At 48.0% G+C, this 22,435-nt stretch overlaps 1 pseudogene; it reads left to right on the forward strand.

The window, feature by feature from the left end:
• The first annotated feature begins 7,031 nt into the window (after positions 1 to 7,031).
• LOC147728886 (uncharacterized) overlaps positions 7,032 to 22,435 on the forward strand; it is a 33,324-nt pseudogene continuing 17,920 nt past the window's right edge.

Here is a 22,435-nt window from a genome sequence, read left to right on the forward strand (position 1 = left end):
GTATAGGTGGATGCACCGCGGCCCCTTTGGGATCTGGCCCACACTGCGGGTCTGTGCGCTGACGCTGCGGTGGGGACTGCCGCTGTAAGCGGCTTTGGAGTGCAGGGTGGCTACTTCAAGGACTGGAATACGAGCGGGATTACTGAGCGGTGTAATTCCAGACTACGAGGTACTTGGGGCACACTCCCTGCTGGCACGTTTTGTCTGCGGTCTTGACTGAGTAGGGGTCTGGTGGGGAGCGCGCCCAGTGGGGTGCCCCAGGCGGACCTGCCCGGACCTGAGGAGAGACATCGGACCCCTGCCCGATGGGGAGTGGGCATATAGACTCCGCTGCTCTTGCCATCTATTGCTGCCTGCGGATCTCAAGATGAGCAGAGTGACCAAGAGAAAGGGGTTTGAGGTGTTGCAGGTTGAGGAATCGGGTCAAAACATGGACGAAGAGGAGACTACCACTGGGGGTAGTGCACCCACGCAACCTGGGGACCCTTCCTTAGGTGACATCATGCAGGCCATCATAGCCTCGAGGGAGGCATTGGAGAAGAGGATGGATGCCATCGGCTCGGATCTTTCCCTGCTAAGGGACGACCACCGGAAACTCAAAGAGCGGGTGGCGACTAATGAAACCACCATGAAAGACATTCCGGAGATGGTCACCGCCTTGCAAAAGACACTGAATGAGGTGGTGCATAGGGTCAAAGTGATGGAAGTGAGGGCAGAGGACAGTGAAGGGCACTCAAGGTGCAACAACCTCCGCATAGTGGGAGTCCTGGAGCGAGAGGAAGGATCTGATGCAGTACAGTTCTTGGAGGCATGGTTGAAAACTGAGGTGGCGCCGGAGGGCCTATCCCCATTTTACGCGCTGGAGCGGGCACACAGGGTTCCGGCTCGCCCGCCTAGACCTGGCCCCATCCCACCCAATGGTGGTGAGACTCCTACACTACCGAGACCGAGATTTCATCCTGCAGAGGGCAAGGGAACGACAGAATTTTCACATTGGAAACAGCAAAGTAATGATATTTCCAGACTATACTAGAGAGGTACAGCACCAGAGAGCCTCCTTCTTGGCAGTCAAACGGAAATTGCCTCAACTATGCCTCCCTTATGCAATGCTGTTCTCGGGCCGACTACGAGTGACTGCCGACGAGGACACCCACTTTTTCCTCACGCCGCAGGCCGCCTGGGACTGGCTGGAAGCCCTGGGGGAGACAGGTGCGTGCTCGCCCCATGCAACCTCGCCTCAAGGATGCCCACCCACCACACCGCTGATGCAGAGACCTGTCTCCCCAACGGACTGGAGCCAGGAGTGAGACAGGGCAGTTTTATCAGTGGCAGCCATTAGCCAGGGGTCTCTTAGTCCAGCCAGTAGCAACTCAGAGCGCGTGAAGAGTGGAGAGGAGAGCCCAAGTTCGAGTAGCGCCCATGGGCTCTCAGATGCAGATCTTCCAGTAGTTACTCCACAAATGGCGGATGGGATGCTTGGATGAGGGGGCAGCAGGGGCGGTGCGAAAAGATCTGTAAGGTGTCTGCTCTGACTATTGGCCCTCAATACTCCTTTGTCATGTGGTGGCGGGCTGCCCGGGCGCTCTACCAGAGTCATGGGGGGCCTGGATGAATGTATTAGATCGCAGGGGAAGGGTGGTGGGGGATTTCTGGGGCCATCGTGATGGAGTCCGAGCCACCTTATCTTGATAGATTTTTGTAGGCACATTTTCATAGTTTGGATGGGGTTGCCTCGTTAGATGCCTGTCCTGAGGAGGGGGAGTTGGGAATGTTTTACCTATGGGGTTTTGTTAAGGGGAACCAGGCGTGTCACGTGGGTGGGGGTTGTGGGACATCTTCAAGGCCATTACATGCAATGGGACCCACATTAGGCTACACATGTCTCACATGAAATATACGGGGCATGCACACTCTGATTAGGCGCCACAAGATACATTCATTTCTGACTCGTAGGGGCATAAACGTCGCATTCCTTCAGGAAACCCACCTCATCGCGAAAGAAGGGAAAGCACTTTAGCGCCGCTGGAGGGGCAAGGTTTATTACACTACATATTCTGCATATACGAGGGGGGTTCTAATTTGGATAAGAGCTGGAGTTCCATTCCAATGCACAGCAAAATTGATTGACCCAGAGGGCAGATATGTGGTAGTACAGGGGAAATTAGATGGTAGGGACCTTACTCTGGGATGTATATATGCGCCTAATGCGGACCAGCCTGCCTTTTTCTCCCTACTATCATGTAAGCTAGCGACTGTCCTCATAGGGCCACTATTACCTGGGGGTGATTTTAATTGTATCACGGTTGTTGCCCTGAATCGCTCCCACCCCCCTTCCGAATGCACCAGCACATAAACTAGCAGAGGCGCGTAGTACCTGGCAACAGACATGGGGATTAGTCGACACTTGGCGAGCCCAGCACCCATTGATCAAGGATTACTCCTTTTTCTATGCCCTGCATGAATTGCACGTCCGCCTCGACGCCTTTTTATGCTCCCCGGATATGCACGGGGAGATTCGCAGTAGTGAATACCTCACTAGGGCTGTTTCTGACCATAATCCATTGATGGTCCAGTTGGGATGGTCGGGACTGCGCCCCAAAATCCCCACCTTTAAATTGCGGACGGAAGCGCTTGACGATCAAGTTTTACGCACTACCATTGCAACGGCTATTACAGAATACTTCCAGTTTAATGAGGGAACAGCTGGGGCGGTGACTGTGGAGTGGGACGCCTGTAAAACGGTCATTAGGGGGAGGTGTATTTCGGCTGTGGCTGGGACCAGGAAGGTCCTCCTGAAAGACATCCAAAGAGATGATGAGCGCTTGCGTGCCCTGGAGAGGGAACGCCCTGAAAATCCGGCCAAGCAGGATGAATTGTTAGAAGCCAGAGAAGCGGTGGCAGCGAATGTTGAGTGCCTGCGGTGCTTTGATAAAAAAAATATATCACACGGGCGCATTCGATGCGGGATAAGTAGTGGGCCCTCCTGGCCTGGTTGGCCAATCTGGCTCGTCGCAGCTCAGTCATACTGGAGCTGCGAGATCAGATGAGGATAGCCCGCTTTGATCAACAGGGGATAAATGATCTGTTTTTTGATTACTACACAGAGCTTTATCGCAGCCTGGTACTCCCTTCTGATGAAGAACTGCAGGACTTTATGGAGGGTGTTGCCCTGTCAAAGTTGGGCGAAGAGGGCGCGAAACTGTTGTGGCGGAACATCGACGTGCGGGAGGTGCGAGTAGCCATCAAAAGTATGGCCATTAATTAAACTCTGTGCTCGGATGGCCTCCCAATGGAATTTTATCTCACTTACATTGATCTCCTTGCCCCCCATCTCACACGCTTATATAATGAAGCTAGGAGGATAGGTAGATTGCCAGATTCCACTAGGGAGGCGATCATTATTCCTTTGCTAAAACCAGGCAAACAACCTTGGGACAGAACGGCCTACCACCCGCTGTCCATGCTCAAGCTTGACTACAAAATTCTGAGCAGGATACTGGCCACTCGACTGCTTCCCTATATCCCTACCCTCATCCATGCCGACCAATCTGGGTTCATCCCAGCTCGCAACACAGCGCTTAATATACGAAGGCTCCTACATATCTTGGAGGCGGATTCCTATTATGTGGATACCGCAGCGGTATTTGCTGTTGCTACAGAAAAAGCCTTCGACAGTTTAGAGTGGGAGTACCTATTCCATGAAATGCGACGAATGGGCCTCGACCCTGATTTTGTAAGATGGACGGCCCTATTGTATGCAGATTCGACCGCCAGAGTCAGGACGTTAGGGGTGATCTCCGACGCATGCTGGGTGGGGAGGGGCACGCGGCAGGGGTGTCCCCTCTCCCCATTATTATTCGCTATGGTGGTGGAACCCCTGGCGGCACATGCTCGATCGGGGCGGGCGTACCGGGGCCTTGATGTTTATGGTCAGATCCACCATATCGCACTTTATGCAGATGACCTCTTAATGTTCCTGGCGGACACAGGCAAAGCATTACAGGGGGCGAAGACCCTGCTGCGGGCCCTGAGTAAAGTGGTTGGCTTAAAAGTCAATTGGGCGAAATCGTGTCTCTTCCCGGTGCGCAAAGGCAGGGTAGGCCCTCAGACCACTGAAGGGGTGAACTGGGAAGAGAGATGTTTGCCCTATTTGGGCACAGTGATTTATCACGAGCAGGAGGACATACTTGAGGGGAACGTTGGGAAGGCGATCAGGGGAGCCAGAGCTAACTGTGACTTCTGGGGTACCTTGCCGTTGTCAGTGGCGGGACGTGTGGCACTACTCAAAATGGTGACCCTTCCGCGTTTACTGTACTTTTTCAGGGCCCTGCCAATCTGGATTCCGGAAGCCTATTTTAAGCTGCTCAGAGCGATGGTCATCTCTTTACTGTGGGGTAAGGGCAGTCGCAAAGTGGCCCTCATCACACTCATGAGGCCCGAGCGGAGGGAGGACTAGCGGTCCAGGACTATGAAATGTATTACATAGCAGCCCAGCTCCAATGGCTTACACAATGGGTGGCGAAGGCCACTAGGGAAGAGGGAAAGAAAAAATAATATTATAAAAAAAAATAGGTCCTGATGAAGAGTGAAATAAAGTGTTGTGTCCATTGAAACGTATGTCGACCTGAGAGTATGATGCCCCAGCCACCAACATAGCATCGGAGGGTTGATGTTTTCATCTGTGTGTACTATGCTGCACTGGGGAGTATTATTATTATTATTATTCAATTTGTAACGCGCACAGCTACTCCAAGGAGTGTCCCGGCGCGAGCCAGAGAACAGGTAGAAAGTCAAATGATAAACTAAAAGAGAAAGGTTTTGAGCTTTTTCTTAAAAGTCACAAGATCTTGGATGCTGCGTAGGGCCAGTGCGAGGGTGTTCCATGCCAGAGCAGCTTTGAGCACAATGGATCTCCCGCCAAGCCTTTGTCAATTGAACCGGGGGGGTCTGCGCAAGCCGTTGTGAGGAGGAGCGCAACTGTCTCCCCGGGACATAAAAGGAAAATCTCTTCTGGAGTTAGGTGGGCCCCCGGCCGTAGAGAGCACTATGGGCAATAGTCAGAATTTTTACATTTTATTTGAGCCTGCACCGGAAGCCAATGCAAAGAGCGCTGATGAGAGCGCACACTGCTCATGCTGGAAAGACCCAGAAGGAGCCTGGCAGCCGAGTTTTGCACGATCTGAAGTTTGTTCAAAAGAGAACTCAGGATGCCAGCATACAATGCATTGGCATAATCCCGGCGGGAAAGGATCAGGGCGCGGACAACAGTTTCCATAGCCGACTTCGGGAGAAGAGGAAGAAACTTCTTCAATGTTTTCAAAATGCCAAAACTAGTCCCGGCCAGCTTCTTAACCTGGATTGAAAAGGTCAGGTTCTCCTCAAACCATACCCCCAGATTCTTTGCATAGCCTACCAATGTACTAGGCAGAGGGGAGCCTGGGGCCCAAAGTTTCTCACTAAAGTTTGTCGGAAATTTGCCGAACAAAAGTATCTTAGATTTCTCCTTGTTACATTTGAGCTGTGCATGAACAAGCCAAAGAAAAACGGAAGAAAGACAATGTTGAGCAGAGGAGACTGAATCATCATCCTCATCCTTTTCCCAAGTGAATAGGAGCTGGGTGTCGTCCGCATAGGCCATCACCTTAGCCCCTAATGTCTCCGCTAAATAAACTAGCGGGGTGACATAGTTGTTAAACAGGAGGGGGCTAAGGGATGATTGTGTGCAGTATGTGTTAGTGATATGAGCGTTGAGTATGTGAATGAGGTGTTAGTGTGGGGTAGATAAGTTGGTTCAGTAAAATATATGCTAGTTTCTCAAGGAAGAAGACCTACTATTTATTAAAAATTGCTGTGTATAGATCATGAGTTTTTTGCACAGATTGTGATCTTGATAAGAAAATGTAATATTGAAACTCATTGATGCATTGTAAAGAAATAGCAGTGTTCAAAAGTAATGTGACAATACAAGCTAAGAATGTTATGTGATTGCTTTTAAATAATTGAATAATGAAATGAAATAATAATAAAAAGAGTTTTTTATGAAACTTCTATCTTTGTGTGGAGAAATCATGAGTCAATAACCCGCTGTTATGCTACATATTAGCAAGTATTAAAGTATCCAAGGTCACCTGGGAGGTTGTTCATTATAAATTCACAGAATAATTATGTCATCCACCCCAGCCCAACAGACACTTGTGCAGAACACAAGGCAGCCCTACAGAGCTATGCCTTCAGCACCATTCTTATTGCCACAGTTACATAATGGTGCAGTAAAATTCAGTTGCGGCCGGTGCAGGCAAGTGCAGTGGTACAGGGGCAGGGTAAGGCGATGGGGGAAGTCAACAGATTTATTTTATTTTCCCTATTCCGTAGTCTGTTGACTCCCCCCGCGACTGGAAACATTTCCACTGAATTTTATGTCAAGAACGGAGGCTCCTATTATGCCTTCTTTTCTTGCTTTATTCTCAATAGCAGCAAGATAAGTAAACAACTACAATACCCAGAAGGCACAGCAGAAAAACTACTGGCCAATGGGATTGGGTAAAACAAACAATAGACCAATCATAACAAGGATAGTATATATGGCCAGATCTGACCACGAGTAGTCCTCTTTTTTTGCTGCTACGCAGTCAGATAAATCATATTTACTACTTTCTCTGATGTTTACGTTTTATTTGTGCATTTTATTGTATATTCTATTGTTTACTTCTGTGCCAGGCTCTTTTGGAGATACTCGAGCGCTTATCGCGCTATTTCCCTTTCGTGACGGTTCCCGCTTTCGGGTCCGTCCCCCCCCCCTCGCGCGCTGCAGCATTTGGTCTCTACCGCTGCGCTCGCTTCCTGCTTCCTTTCTCCTCAACTGACTTTCTCGAGGGTGTTCTGTGTGGCTCCTGCTTCTCGGCCGGTCTCCTCTCCTCGCCGAACGCGGTGCCCACCCCCAGGGGAGTGTCTCCCTTTCATTCTTGCTCGTATACGCCCCCTTTTCCTCCGGTTCTGCTTTAACCCTTTCCACACTGCTTGTTCTTAATATAATGGATGTTCCAAGCTCACAGGAGTTGGATAATGATGAAAGCGAGGCTTTTAAGACTGACCTCAGTCAGTTCATCAATAATTCTGTGGAAACAGCTGTTGAGGCTTCCATGAATCGTGTTTCTAAACACATGGAAAATTCCCTCATGAGCCTCATGACCAAAGCTTTGGCCCATTCTGCGGGGGAAAGCAGAAAGCGAAACTGGTTCCTTCCACTTCACTTTCTAAAAATGTGTCACTGTTGAGTCTCGAGTCCTCCTTGCATATGAATGAGGACGTGGTTCCTCCCAGGCGTCCTACCAAGGAGGGGTTTAAGGTTACTATGGCGAAAAGTAAAACCAAGGTTAAAAATGTGGAGGTTCCTAAGAAGCTGGTCATTGACACTATTCCTGACACGGATGATGATGATGATGATATGGGTGACACTGATGATTTGGCAGACCTTTTTCAGTTGGTTGATCCTCCTTCCCCCAAGAAAGATAGATTCAATGCTTTTGCGTCACAGCCCGTGCTTGACACGGAGGGCAACCCTATGTTTGACCCCTCGACCATCCGGCATCCTAATTCTACGGAATGGTTCCCCACCCCTCATGTGGGAGAATATATTTCTGCTAAGCTCCGTCTTCCCTTGGACAAGTCTGTCAGAGCAAAACTCAAGTCTGAATGTCCCAAACCTTCCTTACCTTGTCATGTTACTGTTACTCCTTCCATAGACCAGCTTCTTCTTACTTTCTTTTCGAAATTCGGCAAGGACCCTCGCAAGGCTATTGACAAAGCTTGGTCAATCTGCCAGGACAAGCTATTGGACGTGGTGGGACCCTTGGCCCGGGTTCTGGACATGGCGGAGACGGCTCGCCTAGAGGGTTCTGACCTCAATCCTGAAGAAATTTCTCTGACTCCAAAGATCCTTTTGCCTATTAGGCAATGCCAATGCCGCAATCATTCATGAAAGCCGCAAGGGCCTGTTGATCAAATTAGATCCGAAGTTGGCGAACCTGGCTTCCCAGGATCCTGGTGTGAAGGCTGATGGACTTCTCTTTGGTGATTCTCTTGTCAAGGATCTCAGCCACTATGTGTCTACTTTTGCTTCCCTGGACAAAGCCCAATTCTCCATCAAGAAAGTGTTTGCCCCGCGGGTTTTTGGCAGGGCCGGCAGCGGCAGGAACCGCTCTTCCGGCCGCGGTTATCAAAACCAAGGTTCCAGAGGCGCAGCCAATTCCGGCTATCAGGAGTACAAGCCACAGTTCTACCCCCAACAAGGTCGTGGCTTCCGTGGCCGAGGACAGAAAGGCTTCCGTAACAACGCCAACAACCAAGGTAAGCCCTTCCCCTCCGATTGGAGGTCGTCTTGCTCTCTTTCTTCACAGGTGGCGCACTCTCACAGCAGACCCTTGGGTCCTCAATTCTGTCCAAGGCTATCTCATAGAGTTCTACGCTCAACCTTTCCAGACTATTTTTCCACCTCCTTTGTTTTTTTCCGCAGACGTAGCTCGGCTCGTTTCTCAAGAAATTCAAAATCTCCTTCTCAAACAAGCTATCCAAGTCGCTCCCTTCGACCCCTCGGGCTTCCTAAGCTCTCTCTTTTTGGTTCAGAAAAAGAACGAAAAGGTCCGTCCTGTCATCAATCTCAAGTGGTTCAATCAGTTCATGGTTTATCGCCACTTCAAGATGGAAACCATTATCCATCTCAGAGACACCTTACGTCTATCCGATTGGATGGTCAGACTAGACCTTCAAGATGCCTATCTTTCAATTCCCGTTCACGAATCTCACACGAAATATCTACAATTTCAGTGGCTCGGTGTCACCTACCGGTTTTGTTCGCTTCCTTATGGACTTTCTTCCGCTCCTTGGTGCTTCACCAAGGTGATGAAGCCCGTGGTGTCTTACCTTCGCTCCCTAAGTATTCGTCTCATCATTTATCTGGACGATATCTTGATCATGCACACCGACAAACAGACTCTTCTTTCCAATCTCAATGTCTCTCAGTCTCTTCTCCTCGAGCTGGGCTTTCTTATCAATTCCGAAAAATCCATGTTAGTCCCTTCTCAAAGTTTAGAGTTCCTAGGCTTCCGCGTGGACTCTTCCACCGCATGTCTTTATCTGCCGAAAACCAAGGTTTCAGCCATTCGGTCAGAGTTATGTCAAGTTCTCCATCTCTCCGAAGTGTCTCTTCGTTCCCTTGCAAGAATCGTGGGCCTGCTGTCAGCCTCCATCCAAGCCATCTTCCCCGGGCCTCTTCATTATCGAGCCCTACAACGTTTGAAAATAAGACATCTCCGCCAAGGGCTGGCGTATTCCGATCTCATCCATTTAGACCAAGAGTCCCGTCTCGAACTACAATGGTGGATCGACCATTTAGATGTGTGGAACGGAAGAACGATCTTCGCTACGGCCCCAGATCTTGTCTTAGAATCAGATGCCAGTCTGTCGGGTTGGGGCGCCCGATGTGGTTCAATCTCGACTGGAGGTACATGGTCTCCAGAGGAGTCGTCATTGCACATCAATTGTTTAGAGATGCTGCAGTCTGGCAAAGAACAAGGCAAGCTGTTCCATTCTTCTTCGGATGGACAATGTTTCTGCGGTCCGCTACATAAACCATCTCGGCGGCACAAAGTCCAAACCTCTCGCAGAACTAGCAAAGAGCCTTTGGGAATTCTGCCTCCAACACAAACTATCCCTTCGAGCAGAGTACCTGCCAGGCAGTCTCAATGCCATTGCAGATTGGCTCGTTATCTTCGAGATTCAAGCGACTGGAAGCTGCTTCCCTCCATCTTTCTTTCTCTCTCCCAGAAATGGGGCCCCTTCTCTATCGATCTCTTTGCTTCCCGTCTCAATTCCCAACTTCCCGCTTTCTTCAGCTGGCGACCGGATCCTCTCGCACTGGCGACGGATGCCTTCCTGCAGGACTGGTCCCTTCATCTCAACTATGCTTTCCCTCCGTTCTTGATGATGAACAGAGTACTTGCCCAGGTTCGACGCCAGTCGACTCCTTGGTTCTTCTAGCTCCTTTCTGGCAATCTCAAATCTGGTTCCCTTTGCTCCTGGAGCTAGCTGTGGATTTTCCGGTGCTTCTTCCCTTCAGCGAAAATCTCCTTCTAGACCCTCAGGGTCTTCCCCACGTTATGATTCTAGACCGATCTCTAGTTCTTTCAACATGGAAGATTTCCGGTCTTCCACTTCTGACGTCATCATTTCACAGGAGGCTTCACTCTTTATCAGCCAAGCTTGGGCCCCTGGCACTTCCAGAGCCTATAAGTCAGCTTGGACTTTATGGTCAAGCTGGTGTCTGGAACGGTCTGTCGATCCCTTTCCAGCCCCTCTAAGCTTTGTGGTTAACTTCCTAGCTTCGGAGGCCAGTGCTTGTAAGTCTTATCGCACTGTCAACCTTTACAGATCTGCTATTTCTCTGAACCATTGTCCCATTGACAATAAGCCGGTAGGTTCTCACCCTTTGTTGTGTCGCCTTCTTCGAGGAGTTCGATTCTCAAAACCTCTGGTGGCTAAGTATTCCTTTTTATGGGATGGTAATTTGGTTTTCAAATTGTTTGTTTCATGGCCTGACAATGATGCTCTCTCTCTCAAGGTGTATTCAGCCAAACTTACCATGTTATTATGTTTAATTTCAATCAAACGTGTTTCTGATGTCAAAGCTTTGGATTTGTCTTCCAGACAATTTTCACCTTCTGGTGTTTTGTTTCAGGTTCACAGGCGTACCAAAACTAATTTGCAATCTGTGTTTTATCCCTATTTTCCTTCCCAGATACAGATCTGTGTTGGTCAATGCCTAAAAAGTTATGAACAGAAAACTGCTGATCACAGGTCTTCCGCTCATTCGCAATTGCTCATTTCTTTTCGCAAACCCAATCATCCTGTGTCCTCAGCCACACTGGCCCGTTGGGTGCGTTGGATCATGTCCCTCGCGGGCATTGACATTACCGCCTTTGGTGCTCACTCCGCTAGGAGTGCTATGGCCTCTAAAGCCTTTTGGGCAGGCTCTCGTTTGGAGGATATCCTGAAATCAGCAGATTGGTCTAATGATACTGTTTTCAAAACATTTTGCTGTAAACCTGTTGTTACTGCTTCTTCGTTAGTAGTTGATATGCTTTGAACAAGCATAATAGGAGCCTCCGTTCTTGACATAAAATGTAGATTTTCCTAATGTTTATGACGGAAAGTCTTAATTTTATTAAAGACACGGAGGCGAGTATTATCCCACCTCTGCATTACTAATTATGTCTGTCTTTTCCACCCTTAGGAACTCCGGCTTTACCACCAGCCTCCACTTAAGACTGCGACTGCTCCTGTGGATTGCCTTTCTTCATCTGGATCCTCATCACATTTCAGTTGGACTTTCCTCCATCACTATCCTGCTGTTTTGGGTTTCCTTCAGGATTTATTTGCTTAGATTATGACTTTTTGCATTTTGTTGGTTATTTTTCCATTGTTTATGCATTCTTACTGACTTTCTAGCACAAGAAAAGAGGACTACTCGCGGTCAGATCTGGCCATATATACTATCCTTGTTATGATTGGTCTATTGTTTGTTTTACCCAATCCCATTGGCCAGTAGTTTTTCTGCTGTGCCTTCTGGGTATTGTAGTTGTTTACTTATCTTGCTGCTATTGAGAATAAAGCAAGAAAAGAAGGCATAATACTCGCCTCCGTGTCTTTAATAAAATTAAGACTTTCCGTCATAAATACTAGGAAAATCTACATTTAAAGGCGCAAGCTAATTTGGCACAGCAGCTTGCAAGACAATGAGTGATTAGGAAAAAGTTATTTGGTAAATATATTTCTTTATTTAATGATGGTTGCAATGTACTTTGCAAATCCTAACTTGGTCATATTTTACTAATATTTTTCTTGTGAATTATTTTGATGAAAACGAATTATAAAGGTACATTTTAACTTAAAATGTTTAACTGCAAATTGAATTCTTAATGTTTTATATATCTTTTATATATTGTGTGATTTTTATTTTGCTCTTATGGCATTAATTAGTCGAATAAAGTATCTTTTGACTCTGACTTTGAGTGATTAGTGATTCATTTCCATAATTTGCCGATGTACTAGGGGTACCACAAGGACCTAGTCATACACAATGCTGGAGCCCGAGGGAGGGAGAACTACTGCATGTTTGGTACAGTTCTTGAGGTAGACCAGATTGGACCATATGTGGAAGGTACTGTTAATGGTTATCCTTGGCATTCCTAGTTGATACTGGTGCTACTTGTTTCACCGTTAGACCAGCTAAGGTTCCTAATCTATCCCTCTCTGCAAAAGAAATCTAAGCCATAGGCATTTCAAAATAAACAAATGGGTCATACATTCTCAGCTTCTGTTCCAGTAAAGATAAGTTCAGTTATACATAAGCATGTGTTCATGATTAGTGAAGTAAGCCCTGTGAACCTGCTGGGTAGAGACTTACTTTGTAAATGTAATTGTGTAATTTATTGTAAATTGGATAGTGTCTATATTCAAAAAAATTACCCAGACGTTGTGTTTACGTTGAGCAAGATGGCGAGTTGACGCCGCCAAGGAGAGCAGGCACGCGGAGAGGCTCCCGAGCTCTCACACCCAACATGGCAAATGAATGAGATACGGTCTGATAAAGCTGTAAAAAGAGCATAACCCAGCAAAGGACAGAAGGAAATACAAAAGATTTACCGTGGGATAAACTAATCAAGACGGATGCAGGCAGCAGTACTTCGCGGCAACGGATGGCTGGTTTACATCTCTCGTATCGCTCGTCTGGGGGCTGTACGGAACTCGGCGATCCATTGACAGGAACTAGCCTTTGGATTACTTGCTGACTCTGACTTCGCTTGCAGCCAAAACATGGCTCCACCGAAGACAGCGGTCAGAGGCACACGGGCGGGATGGCTGCCGGTGAACATGACAGGAACAACGGGTCACGTAAAAGCAGACGAGGGTGAAGAATAAACTGTGACACATCAAGGGGATTCTTCAAAGACTGCCTCAAAAGTCGGCAAGCCACTCCTGCGCCTCTTGCAGTCAGGGAAGGCGGCACAGCTGCTCGTGGTGGGCGCTGCCTCTGAGCAAGGTACTGGTAACAAAATTGCAGATGTCACCCTGGAGGCGCTCCCAGTGAAACAAAGTTGCTCTAAGACTGCTTCTGGTAATATAAGCACTCCAAGGCTTATGCGAAAGCTTACTTCCGAACTGGTGCAGGGGATTGATAGCGTAGAAAAGGCCTCAACACACTCAAGCGAACCAATGGCTGCGCATATTTTAACTCTAATAAAAGAGAGGGACCCACAGAACCAAAGGGGTGGGGTACCAAAAGACAAATTTCAAAAAACGTTTCCCCCTTTGGGCAAATTTATGAACACAACAACAGTTATTGCCACATCCTTTCATACACAGTGTCAATTTAAAAGGAATATAGGTGAACGGTTTTACCAAAAAATGTACATTTTATTACAAATCATTAAAAACAATAATGCATAAATAAAAACAGTAAATATATATCAAATTATTACAGACAATGGGAAATACACATAAAGGAAAATAGTTCTAATTAAAAAAGTGATGAAAAAAGCTAGTTGGAAGGAAAATAATCAGGCTCGTAGTATAATCACAAAAGGAGTAGTTGTATCCATTGACTAAGAGTATCAACACTCAACATTAGCATCGACGCGTTTCGGTTATGGCACTTGTATTTTATAGCCAACACCTTCTTCAGGATTAAAAATAACTTCCCACACAAATACAGTATATCTGAAACAAAAGGATATATACACACATGAGTGATTTGTACATATTCAATGCAAATAGTCCCTACACCTATATTCCTATGTTTATTCCATGACATAAATACATACATTCAGCAACACATTGATGCAGCACTTAATAGATAAAAAATGACATTACAAGTGTCTTATTTCAAACACGATCACACTAGTCACTTTGAATCATCTTATCATTTCTTAAGTGTGGATCTCTAGGGGCATATGTATAATGTTAAACCTCTAAGCATCATGAACATTAATAGAATGTTTTGCTCATACACTTGTTTTATTTCGAGCTATATCGCCAGACTGTTATACTACTTCTTCATGTGTAGTTATGTATTTGAGATAGTGTCTAGCAATAATAATAATACAAGGTATAAACACTTGGTATATCATTTACCTTATCAGGGGTTACAAACGACCCTCCGGATATTTTTTTAAATCCCATATAATATGGTTTGGAGGGATAGGTACATCTGTGAAGGGTCAATGACCATGCATTTTCCTCAGTGGTCTATTAGGAAAATAAGAATACTCAGATTCTCTAAAAGAATTTACCTAATCATGTGATGACAAACCAGCACCACACTGAGATGAATATTATTTATATACAATTCAAGCCAAATTGCTACATCTTTACTGGGGAGTTCTTCCTGATACCAATAAAGGCAACGCTAGTTAAATTCGAGAAATTACTGTTGGTATATATAGACAATAAGTGCCCATAGTCTTAATAAGACTATATGGTGTTATATCGTTTACAACAAACTTAAGCTGTATGATGTATTATCGTTACCTTCCACTGAGATAGGGGCATCTAATACAGTATGTGATAAGCAATAATTCATGGAAAACCATTCTACCTAAGGTAAATGACACGTCTAAGTCACCACATATCGAGAATCCGGACAGTTAATAACATCCTTCCTACACAGGCTAAAGGAAGCAATTTGGCTTGAATTAAACCCAGATCAGTTGACTGGGGGGTGAGTGTTTGATTTGCTCAAACGCTCCGTCCATCATCCCCTTTTGTATCGCTTTCTTCGCCCTAAGTTGGCAGGGTATGCTCAGACGTGAGTCCCTTGCTCACTTTGCCACTGGATTCAAGATAGCCTGGCTGATGAGGATTATGAATCCGAAACCGGTCCCAGAATGCTTGTTTCCGGTCCAGGGAAGACATGGCTTGGCAGTTCGGGCTGGACTGTTCCCATGAGGCACAGGGTCAGACTGATTTGTATATGGCCATGTCTGAACTGGGGTGGCAGAGTGAGCTAAAGAATGATGATGGATTAAACCCAGATCAGTTGACTGGGGGTGAGTGTTTGATTTGCTCAAACGCTCCGTCCATCATCCCCTTTTGTATCGCTTTGTTCGCCCTAAATTGGCAGGGTATGCTCAGACGTGAGTCCCTTGCTCACTTTGCCACTGGATTCAAGATAGCCTGGCTGATGAGGATTATGAATCCGAAACCGGTCCATGGATGCTTGTTTCCGGTCCAGGGAAGACATGGCTTGGCAGTTCGGGCTGGACTGTTCCCATGAGGCACAGGGTCAGACTGATTTGCATATGGCCATGTCTGAACTGGGGTGGCGGAGTGAGCTAAAGAATGGTGATGGAATAAACCCAGATCAGTTGACTGGGGGTGAGTGTTTGATTTGCTCATACGCTCCGTCCATCATCCCCTTTTGTATCGCTTTGTTCGCTCTAAGTTGGCAGAGTATGCTCAGACGTGAGTCCCTTGCTCACTTTGTCACTGGATTCAAGATAGCCTGGCTGATGAGGATTATGAATCCGAAACCGGTCCCAGGATTCTTGTTTCCGGTCCAGGGAAGACATGGCTTGGCAGTTCGGGCTGGACTGTTCCCATGAGGCACAGGGTCAGACTGATTTGCATATGGCCATGTCTGAACTGGGGTGGCGGAGTGAGCTAAAGAATGGTGATGGATTAAACCCAGATCAGTTGACTGGAGGTGAGTGTTTGATTTTCTCAAACGCTCCGTCCATCATCCCCTTTTGTATCGCTTTGTTCGCCCTAAGTTGGCAGGGTATGTTCAGACGTGAGTCCCTTGCACACTTTGCCACTGGATTCAAGATAGCCTGGCTGATGAGGATTATGAATCCGAAACCGGTCCCAGGATGCTTGTTTCCGGTCCAGGGAAGACATGGCTTGGCACTTCGGGCTGGACTGTTCCCATGAGGCACAGGGTCAGACTGATTTGTATATGGCCATTTCTGAACTGGGTGGCGGAGTGAGCTAAAGAATTATGATGGATTAAACCCAGATCAGTTGACTGGGGGTGAGTGTTTGATTTGCTCAAACGCCCCGTCCATCCTCCCCTTTTGTATCGCTTTGTTCGCCCTAAGTTGGCAGGGTATGCTCAGACGTGAGTCCCTTGCTCACTTTGCCACTGGATTCAAGATAGACTGGCAGATGAGGATTATGAATCCGAAACCGGTCCCAGGATGCTTGTTTCCGGTCCAGGGAAGATATGGCTTGGCAGTTCGGACTGGACTGTTCCCATGAGGCACAGGGTCAGACTGATTTGCATACGGCCATGTCGGAACTGGGGTGGCGGAGTGAGCTAAAGAATGGTGATGGATTAAACCCAGATCAGTTGACTGGGTGTGAGTGTTTTGTTGCTCAAACACTCCGTCCATCATTCCCTTTTGAATCGCTTTGTTCGCCCTAAGTTGGCAGGGTATGCTTAGACGTGAGTCCCTTGCTCACTTTGCCACTGGATTCAAGATAGCCTGGCTGATGAGGATTATGAATCCGAAACCAGTCCCAGGATGCTTGTTTCCGGTCCAGGGAAGACATGGCTTGGCAGTTCGGGCTGGACTGTTCCCATGAGGCACAGGGTCAGACTGATTTGCATATGGCCATGTCTGAACTGGGGTGGCGGAGTGAGCTAAAGAATGGTGATGGATTAAACCCAGATCAGTTGACTGGGGTTGAGTGTTTGATTTGCTCAAACGCTTTGCCATCATCCCCTTTTGTATCGCTTTGTTCGCCCTAAGTTGGCAGGGTATGCTCAGACGTGAGTTCCTTGCTCACTTTGCCACTGGATTCAAGATAGCCTGGCTGATGAGGATTATGAATCCGAAACCGGTCCCAGGATGCTTTTTTCCGGTCCAGGGAAGACATGCATGGCACGTCGGGCTGGACTGTTCCCATGAGGCACAGGGTCAGACTGATTTGCATATGGCCATGTCTGAACTGGAGTGGCAGAGTGAGCTAAAGAATGGTGATGAATTAAACCCAGATCAGTTGACTGGAGGTGAGTGTTTGATTTTCTCAAACGCTCCGTCCATCATCCCCTTTTGTATCGCTTTGTTCGCCCTAAGTTGGCAGGGTATGTTCAGACGTGAGTCCCTTGCTCACTTTGCCACTGGATTCAAGATAGCCTGGCTGATGAGGATTATGAATCCGAAACCGGTCCCAGGATGCTTGTTTCCGGTCCAGGGAAGACATGGCTTGGAACTTCGGGCTGGACTGTTCCCATGAGGCACAGGGTCAGACTGATTTGTATATGGCCATGTCTGAACTGGGGTGGCGGAGTGAGCTAAAGAATTATGATGGATTAAAGCCAGATCAGTTGACTGGGGGTGAGTGTTTGATTTGCTCAAACGCTCCGTCCATCATCCCCTTTTGTATCGCTTTGTTCGCCCTAAGTTGGCAGGGTATGCTCAGACGTGAGTCCCTTGCTCACTTTGCCACTGGATTCAAGATAGCCTGGCTGATGTGGATTATGAATCCGAAACCGGTCAATGGATGCTTGTTTCCGGTCCAGGTAAGACATGGCTTGGCAGTTCGGGCTGGACTGTTCCCATGAGGCACAGGGTCAGACTGATTTGCATATGGCCATGTCTGAACTGGGGTGGCGGAGTGAGCTAAAGAATGGTGATGGAATAAACCCAGATCAGTTGACTGGGGGTGAGTGTTTGATTTGCTCATACGCTCTGTCCATCATCCCCTTTTGTATCGCTTTGTTCGCCCTAAGTTGGAAGGGTATGTTCAGACGTGAGTCCCTTGCACACTTTGCCACTGGATTCAAGATAGCCTGGCAGATGAGGATTATGAATCCGAAACCGGTCCTAGGATGCTTGTTTCTGGTCCAGGGAAGACATGGCTTGGCTCTTCGGGCTGGACTGTTCCCATGAGGCACAGGGTCAGACTGATTTGTATATGGCTATGTCTGAACTGGGTGGCGGAGTGAGCTAAAGAATTATGATGGATTAAACCCAGATCAGTTGACTGGGGGTGAGTGTTTGATTTGCTCAAACGCCCCGTCCATCCTCCCCTTTTGTATCGCTTTGTTCGCCCTAAGTTGGCAGGGTATGCTCAGACGTGAGTCCCTTGCTCACTTTGCCACTGAATTCAAGATAGCCTGGCTGATGAGGATTATGAATCCGAAACCGGTCCCAGGATGCTTGTTTCCGGTCCAGGGAAGATATGGCTTGGCAGTTCGGACTGGACTGTTCCCATGAGGCACAGGGTCAGACTGATTTGCATACGGCCATGTGGGAACTGGGGTGGCGGAGTGAGCTAAAGAATGGTGATGGATTAAACCCAGATCAGTTGACTGGGTGTGAGTGTTTGATTTGCTCAAACACTCCGTCCATCATTCCCTTTTGAATCGCTTTGTTCGCCCTAAGTTGGCAGGGTATGCTTAGACGTGAGTCCCTTGCTCACTTTGCCACTGGATTCAAGATAGCCTGGCTGATGAGGATTATGAATCCGAAACCAGTCCCAGGATGCTTGTTTCCGGTCCAGGGAAGACATGGCTTGGCAGTTCGGGCTGGACTGTTCCCATGAGGCACAGGGTCAGACTGATTTGCATATGGCCATGTCTGAACTGGGGTGGCGGAGTGAGCTAAAGAATGGTGATGGATTAAACCCAGATCAGTTGACTGGGGTTGAGTGTTTTATTTGCTCAAACCCTTTGTCATCATCCCCTTTTGTATCGCTTTGTTCGCCCTAAGTTGGCAGGGTATGCTCAGACGTGAGTCCCTTGCTCACTTTGCCACTGGATTCAAGATAGCCTGGCTGATGAGGATTATGAATCCGAAACCGGTCCCAGGATGCTTGTTTCCGGTCCAGGGAAGACATGGCTTGGAACTTCGGGCTGGACTGTTCCCATGAGGCACAGGGTCAGACTGATTTGCATATGGCCATGTCTGAACTGGTGTGGCGGAGTGAGCTAAAGAATGGTGATGGATTAAACCCAGATCAGTTGACTGGGGTTGAGTGTTTGATTTGCTCAAACGCTTTGCCATCATCCCCTTTTGTATCGCTTTGTTCGCCCTAAGTTGGCAGGGTATGCTCAGACGTGAGTTCCTTGCTCACTTTGCCACTGGATTCAAGATAGCCTGGCTGATGAGGATTATGAATCCGAAACTGGTCCCAGGATGCTTTTTTCCGGTCCAGGGAAGACATGCATGGCACGTCGGGCTGGACTGTTCCCATGAGGCACAGGGTCAGACTGATTTGTATATGGCCATGTCTGAACTGGGGTGGCGGAGTGAGCTAAAGAATTATGATGGATTAAAGCCAGATCAGTTGACTGGGGGTGAGTGTTTGATTTGCTCAAACGCTCCGTCCATCATCCCCTTTTGTATCGCTTTGTTCGCCCTAAGTTGGCAGGGTATGCTCAGACGTGAGTCCCTTGCTCACTTTGCCACTGAATTCAAGATAGCCTGGCTGATGAGGATTATGAATCCGAAACCGGTCCCAGGATGCTTGTTTCCGGTCCAGGGAAGATATGGCTTGGCAGTTCGGACTGGACTGTTCCCATGAGGCACAGGGTCAGACTGATTTGCATACGGCCATGTGGGAACTGGGGTGGCGGAGTGAGCTAAAGAATGGTGATGGATTAAACCCAGATCAGTTGACTGGGTGTGAGTGTTTGATTTGCTCAAACACTCCGTCCATCATTCCCTTTTGAATCGCTTTGTTCGCCCTAAATTGGCAGGGTATGCTTAGACGTGAGTCCCTTGCTCACTTTGCCACTGGATTCAAGATAGCCTGGCTGATGAGGATTATGAATCCGAAACCAGTCCCAGGATGCTTGTTTCCGGTCCAGGGAAGACATGGCTTGGCAGTTCGGGCTGGACTGTTCCCATGAGGCACAGGGTCAGACTGATTTGCATATGGCCATGTCTGAACTGGGGTGGCGGAGTGAGCTAAAGAATGGTGATGGATTAAACCCAGATCAGTTGACTGGGGTTGAGTGTTTTATTTGCTCAAACCCTTTGCCATCATCCCCTTTTGTATCGCTTTGTTCGCCCTAAGTTGGCAGGGTATGCTCAGACGTGAGTCCCTTGCTCACTTTGCCACTGGATTCAAGATAGCCTGGCTGATGAGGATTATGAATCCGAAACCGGTCCCAGGATGCTTGTTTCCGGTCCAGGGAAGACATGGCTTGGAACTTCGGGCTGGACTCTTCCCATGAGGCACAGGGTCAGACTGATTTGTATATGGCCATGTCTGAACTGGGGTGGCGGAGTGAGCTAAAGAATTATGATGGATTAAAGCCAGATCAATTGACTGGGGGTGAGTGTTTGATTTGCTCAAACGCTCCGTCCATCCTCCCCTTTTGTATCGATTTGTTCGCCCTAAGTTGGCAGGGTATGCTCAGACGTGAGTCCCTTGCTCACTTTGCCACTGGATTCAAGATAGCCTGGCTGATGAGGATGATGAATCCGAAACCGGTCCCAGGATGCTTGTTTCCAGTCCAGGGAAGATATGGCTTGGCAGTTCGGACTGGACTGTTCCCATGAGGCACAGGGTCAGACTGATTTGCATACGGCCATGTCGGAACTGGGGTGGCGGAGTGAGCTAAAGAATGGTGATGGATTAAACCCAGATCAGTTGACTGGGGTTGAGTGTTTGATTTGCTCAAACACTCCGTCCATCATTCCCTTTTGAATCGCTTTGTTCGCCCTAAGTTGGCAGGGTATGCTTAGACGTGAGTCCCTTGCTCACTTTGCCACTGGATTCAAGATAGCCTGGCTGATGAGGATTATGAATCCGAAACCAGTCCCAGGGTGCTTGTTTCCGGTCCAGGGAAGACATGGCTTGGCAGTTCGGGCTGGACTGTTCCCATGAGGCACAGGGTCAGACTGATTTGCATATGGCCATGTCTGAACTGGGGTGGCGGAGTGAGCTAAAGAATGGTGATGGATTAAACCCAGATCAGTTGACTGGGGTTGAGTGTTTTATTTGCTCAAACGCTTTGCCATCATCCCCTTTTGTATCGCTTTGTTCGCCCTAAGTTGGCAGGGTATGCTCAGACGTGAGTCCCTTGCTCACTTTGCCACTGGATTCAAGATAGCCTGGCTGATGAGGATTATGAATCCGAAACCGGTCCCAGTATGCTTGTTTCCGGTCCAGGGAAGACATGCATGGCACTTCGGGCTGGACTGTTCCCATGAGGCACAGGGTCAGACTGATTTGCATATGGCCATGTCTGAACTGGAGTGGCGGAGTGAGCTAAAGAATGGTGATGAATTAAACCCAGATCAGTTGACTGGGGGTGAGTGTTTGATTTGCTCAAACGCTCCGTCCGTCATCCCCTTTTGTATCGCTTTGTTCGCCGTAAGTTGGCAGGGTATGCTCAGACGTGAGTCCCTTGCTCACTTTGCCACTGGATTCAAGATAGCCTGGCTAATGAGGATTATGAATCCAAAACCGGTCCCAGGATGCTTGTTTCCGGTCCAGGGAAGACATGGCTTGGCAGTTCGGGCTGGACTGTTCCCATGAGGCACAGGGTCAGACTGATTTGCATATGGCCATGTCTGAACTGGGGTGGCTGAGTGAGCTAAAGAATGGTGATGGATTAAACCCAGATCAGTTGACTGGGGGTGAGTGTTTGATTTGCTCAAACGCTTTGTCCATCATCCCCTTTTGTATCGCTTTGTTCGCCCTAAGATTGCAGGGTATGCTCAGACGTGAGTCCCTTGCTCACTTTGCCACAGGATTCAAGATAGCCTGGCTGATGAGGATTATGAATCCGAAACCGGTCCCAGGATGCTTGTTTCCGGTCCAGGGAAGACATGGCTTGGCACTTCGGGCTGGACTGTTCCCATGAGGCACAGGGTCAGACTGATTTGCATATGGCCATGTCTGAACTGGGGTGGCGGAGTGAGCTAAAGAATGGTGATGGATTAAACCCAGATCAGTTGACTGGGGGTGAGTGTTTGATTTACTCAAACGCTCCGTCCATCATCCCGTTTTGTATCGCTTTGTTCGCCCTAAGTTGGCAGGGTATGCTCAGACGTGAGTCCCTTGCTCACTTTGCCACTGGATTCAAGATAGCCTGGCTGATGAGGATTATGAATCCGAAACCGGTCCCAGGATGCTTGTTTCCGGTCCAGGTAAGACATGGCTTGGCAGTTCGGGCTGGACTGTTCCCATGAGGCACAGGGTCAGACTGATTTGCATATGGCCATGTCTGAACTGGGGTGGCAGAGTGAGCTAAAGAATGGTGATGGATTAAACCCAGATCATTTGACTGGGTTTGAGTGTTTGATTTGCCGAAACGCTCCGTCCATCATCCCCTTTTGTTTTGCTTTGTTTGCACTAAGTTGGCAGGGTATGCTCAGACGTGAGTCCCTTGCTCACTTTGCCACTGGATTCAAGATAGCCT

Source organism: Lissotriton vulgaris, chromosome 3_1, assembly GCF_964263255.1.
Source record: "Lissotriton vulgaris chromosome 3_1, aLisVul1.2, whole genome shotgun sequence".
Taxonomy (NCBI): Eukaryota; Metazoa; Chordata; class Amphibia; order Caudata; family Salamandridae; genus Lissotriton; species Lissotriton vulgaris.